The sequence below is a fragment of the Phaseolus vulgaris genome, chromosome 11 (genome assembly GCF_000499845.2).
Source record: "Phaseolus vulgaris cultivar G19833 chromosome 11, P. vulgaris v2.0, whole genome shotgun sequence".
Taxonomy (NCBI): Eukaryota; Viridiplantae; Streptophyta; class Magnoliopsida; order Fabales; family Fabaceae; genus Phaseolus; species Phaseolus vulgaris.
In genome coordinates this window covers 8,166,390-8,172,389 of record NC_023749.2, presented here as the reverse complement: position 1 = coordinate 8,172,389, position 6,000 = coordinate 8,166,390, and positions in this window count along the sequence as shown.

Here is a 6,000-nt window from a genome sequence, read left to right as displayed (position 1 = left end):
ACAACCCAACTCTATAACAAATCTATATATATTAAATTTTTTAAAAAAAATCATATATCAATCGGATGATCAAATTTTCAAATAAACCTGATCAGATAAAAATTGATTGATCCAATTCAATTGCATTTTTTTGTGTGGGGAGTGTTCCTAGTTTCACATGAATTATTGAAACCATGCATATACATTTTCAAAACCATATATGATTTTGATCTTTATTAGTGAAGATTGAGGGTAGAAGGAGTGTTTAGGGTATGAGAGTGATTTGTGGTTTTGTTTTTCCCTTGATAGAATATAATATTTCTCTGTAAATGGAAGAAGTAGATGGCATTAATGTGTTGTCCACTTGTGGGGTTCAAGAATTTTAGGAACTTTTGGCCTTTGTGTTGTCCCCTACTCATCATATAAATTATACCCTTCATTAACTATTTCTTTCCCATTACTTTGGATTAACCCAAAATATGGAATTAAGTGAGATACAAAGGAATCACACTAAATTTTGTTATATTGCTTTTATTTAAATAATATTGAGTTTAAACTATACGAATAACATGTGATTTTTTAACTTAAGTGGTTTGACTTTATTTATATATACTTTTTTATTTGTATTTTCAAGCAAAATTTGTCGATTTTAGTTCAAATTTTAAATTTTCTAGTTACTTGTAATAAGAAAAATTATTAAAATAAGTTATTGTTAATTTTTCTAATGTGATAAAGAAATTTTTAATATAAACTAATAGAATATGAAAATATTTTATGATAATTCATTATTAATTGGATATTAGAATATTAAAAATTTGTTGATTATATAGAAAACTCGATAAAAACTCATTTCAATAGTTGTTTATTATAAATATAATAAAAAATAAAAATTATAGTACAAGAACGAAAACATTGTCAACCCAGTCTTTATTAATTAAGATGTTCTAAAATTAAGTGTGAAAACAATTTAACTACTCTTTTTCATTTTATTGTAAAAAGTATTTTGTTCCATCTCATCATTTATTTCATTTTACTCGGCATTGTATGTCTGAAAAAGCCTTGAGATAACAATTAATAAACATATTAAAACAGAACACGTGACATATGAGGTTATATTTTATGTTTCTCTAATTTGAAGTAAACTAGAACATGATATTGATAATGTTACATTTTGGTTTTATAACTAGAGAAAGAATAAATGAAATAAAATAGAATGTTTCATTTTTATTTGGTCACGCCTCCGTGCACGCCAACCTTTCACCTCCGCACGACCACACATCGCACCAATACCTCCATCACATGCTCTCACCGCGGACTATAAAAGGTTAGTATTTGTAGGGTTTATAATTTTAATTTTTTTAATAAATATTTGAATGTATGTGTGGATTAGTTAATAGTTTAGGGTTTCATTTAGTGTATATATGATGGAGGAGTCCTAACATTGAGGAGAAAAGTGATAAATTTGGAGTTGCGAAAAATTAACGCAAAAAAACCTTCAAATGACCATAACTTTTGATAAAAAAAGTCGGATGGAAACGCGTAAAAAATGAAAAAGTTGCTCAAAACGAGGTAACGAATCACGTGGCCAATTCCAAAGGGGATTGGGTCCTCCAAAATTCTAAAAATCCACTGTTTACTATTATTTTTTTATTTTTAAGTATTATTTAGGTATTTTGAGGTTTTAGTTCTCATACTTACACTTGTCAGAAAATTCTAAAATTTTGCATGATGTTTCCTAGTATAAATTAGAGATTTATCAAATCATTATGATTATATTACATTCACAAATTTATTACTCATACATTACATTACATAATGTTATGTGTGTGTTTTGACATGAAATCTTATTATTTTAGTGTTTATTCTGAATATAACATGTTGAGTGGGAGGAGAAGTGCAAGTGAAAATGCAAAGAAATCACTTGGATGCACCTTAAGGTAACCATGTATAACACTTTAGAATGACATAAAACAATTTCATATATTTATAGAACTTTTTGTATACTTTCATATTTTAATTATGATATTACATGCATTATTGTTCTAGAAATTTGATATTTTATACTAATTAAAGTATATATATATAATAGAAACTTTTTTTAAAAAAATACATTTATAACGATTGTTCCCCCACTAGAACCATCTTTAAAAAGCATTTATAATGACGGTTCTAGTGGAGAATCATCGTTATTAGTCTATTTTTTTTAAAAAAATTGTTATTTGGCAGAATAATGACAGCTTTTAACACGTGTCGTTAATGTGGTTTTATAACGACGGTTTTAGAACCTTCGTTATAAACAATTGATTTATAACGACACTCGCAATAACAACGATTCAAGAATCGTCTTTATATGACCATTTTAACCGTCGTTAATGAGTTTTTTTTACTAATGACAATTGTGAGTAACAATTCTAAGAGGATCCAAGCTTTATTTCTACATTTCTCTCACTAATCATTGGTGATGAAGAAAATATTATTTACTTGTCATTTGCTAGACGTTATAAATAGAAAAAAGAGTATTTAAATTTTCAAAATTCATTACATAAAAGCAACTCATTTGTAATACTAACAAAACTTAACTTATCATTTATGACTCTTTCTTTATGTTGAATACGGAAAGATTAATTTTATCCTTTTTAAACTTGAATTTAATAAATGAATATGTTAATTTTAGCTTTCTTAAAAAACATTTGATCGTGTATATTATGTTTATGTTGGAGATATCAGATGATTGGATATAAGACCAATTTACAATATATAAGTAAGAGAATTCTTACCTTACATGTTTGTTTTGTGATAATGAGTTAAATTTAAATCCACCTACTAATATGATATTAGAGTTTATTTTAATAAAATTTGTTAATCTGATTATATCATTATTGTACTGCCAAAAAAAAAAAAACTAGTTTCACGCATGCATTGACATGAAAATGTTTGTTGAAATTTCACATCAACTAGAAATAAAGTTATTTCTACTTAATTTAAACACTCTATAATTTACAATTAAGTTATATTTAAATTAGAAATACAAAATAAATGGAATGGATAAAAACATATAATAGAATTAGATGGATTGAAACGTAATGAAATAAAATCGCCATTCTATTGTTTAAATAATTTATAATGAATGTTACGAATATTTAACACTACTGTTTGGAAAAATAAAGGAATGAAATGGGTTATATTTTGTTTAATTCCTGTTTCGAATACATTTATCTTTAAGATGTTAATAATTAAGTTAGTTTTTATAAAAGATAAAGTAGTCATTTTATAATTAAAAAGTTTTGATCCACCAAGTATCCATATTTGAGATTGCGGCGAAATATATCCACATATAATGCAATGTTATGTTATTAAAATATTGATTGTTGATATTGAACAACTTATTATTTTTCTAAAGAATTGAAATAAATTTTGAGATACAACTAGTATGTTTAGTCGTACAATTTATTAGTAACTTTCATATTTTATTAATACTTTTAAGAAAATTAAAAAGAGAGATCAAGTACAAAAGGTACACGCTTTAAATTTAATAAAAAAAATTAAACGGATAACCATCTTATTAAACACATAAATTATTAACATATATCACATGATAACAATGATTAAAAATCAATGATTAATGAAAATAATTACAACAATAAAAGTTTAAATTTGACAATATTTAATCCCCTCAAAATTTGCCCCTATAGATTAATCTCCATGGAATATTTTCTGTCCTTGCATGATTTAAGGATACATATGGTATAATAGAACTACTTTATAAACTTTGATGGTAACAAAAGGAAAGGAAAGAGAATACTTAATTAATGGGTTTAATTGCCAAATAGTTATTATGCTAAGAATCAAAAAGTGATTTCAAAGTTAATTGCGTTGTCTCTTTGCAAGATTTCGTTTCACAATAAGTACGTTTGAAAAAAATTAAGGAATTTGTTTAAGGGAATGGTTAAAGAGAGTGATATTCTTATTCTATATAAAGCTATATTCTACACTTTTTTGACTCCTCCACTTTCACTCTTTTACACACACCTGAACATATATATTAAACCAATTATCTTCATTTCAAAATCAATTTTATATACTAATTATCTAGATTGTGGGGTATTCATCACGTCTCAAATTTAAGTGATAACATACTAATGGATTCTCTAATCACATTGAAGTGACCTTAACCTTGTATACATTACCCACCAAACGAAACTTCACGCCACACACTATTATTATTTTCACATTTTTCACTACTAAGAAACTAGCTTTTTAAAACTCTATATGAAGATTAGTAACTATTCTAGCATTATTAGTTCTCGTTGGATATGCTTTAAACAAATCACCTCGTCTTATAAAAATATATTTTCATTATTATTACAAGAAAATCATGAAATAAAAACCAATTTTTAGAGATCAAAATAATTAGTTGTAATAGTAACTAAATTAGATACCATTTTAAAAACTAAAAAAAGTTATTGGTAGTTAAAACTTTGATTGCTAATTAGATACCAATTTAAAAACTATTTAACAATAATATAAACTAATTTAGAAACTAATTTTTTTTAGTTTCTAAAATGGTTTCTAATTTAGTTACTATTACAACTAATTATTGGTCTCTAAAAATTAATTTTTATTTTATAATTTTCTTGTAGTGATGAAAAAATAAGTTTTCAAATACTATATTTAACATCCATTATACCAAAATTAATATAATAAAATTAATGATAATTTTATAGTTTTTTATTATTAGAGATTAATATGATACTATTTTTATTACTTATTCCGTAAGGTTTTATATATTACCAAAATTACTAATTTTTTTTTATTAAATAACGATTAATTCAAAGATAAAAAATAATTAATCACTATATTGATTTAGTTAGATTTTATTTTATAAATTAAAAAATTATAAGATAATTTTTAAATTGGTATATAATATTATTAATGTTTTAACTACTGTAAATTCTAAATTAGTGACTAATTTATACTTTAAATAATTAGTAACTAAATCATTCCTAACTAAAAATATCAATTTAGAAATTATTTTATAATATTAATAATTTTTTAATTTATAAAATAGTATTTAAAAGTTAATATAATATTAATTATTTTTATTTTTAAATTAATTATTATTAATAAAAAGTTGTGATAAATAATGTAACTTAGTTTTAGAGTAACAGTTTCTGTGATATAACAATTAATTATTAATATCAGTGTTTTGATGATGACATTTTTTAACTAAAACATGAATAGCTTTAAACAACTGTCAAATAAAAAAATCAAGAAACAAATAATAAGAATTTGGTGTCCACTTCAAAATCTTGCAAGATCAAGATCAAATGTTACTTTCAAGTACGAAAATCTGAGAATTAATTAATGCAGCAGTTGAATGCAAGCAAGTTATGAGGTAGCAGACGTGCAATGCGATGAACAAAGTTGTGGTGTTTTACGTACTGAATTATTGAAATAAAATCAAAGTGATTAACTAGGGTTCGTAGAAAGAAACAAGAGCTAGTTTACAGAAGGTTAAGATTGCATGAAAGAGAGAATATAGGTTTGATTAAGTGTGAAGACATTATTGGATAAGAGATAGTAAAATATGTAACACTTAGTCCAACGTTTGTGGGGTCATAACGGCTAATACCTGTCGGAAGGAACCCTAGAGAATCATGGATGCCAACTTTGTTTAAAACGCGTGGGCTCCATAATCACTCAAAAACAATTAAGATTACAAAATGAATGAAATTAATCTTTTATTTTTTATTTAGAGTCTTTAGGTGGGTCGTCAATTCCATCACCAATCATATCATGTTTTGCTGATCTTTGGAATCCCAAGCAGTCATTAACACAAAAGTGGGGGCCCCACTTAACCAAACTTACTGTTAAATTAATTCAAATGTTGGATAATTAAAATTCTGAACATCCTAGAAATCGAATGTATTACCAAATTATCACATTGGTAATGGTAACCTCTCCTTCCAAGCAAACTCTTCTAGGATCATGACTTTAACAAGACCTAACACACGTGATGGA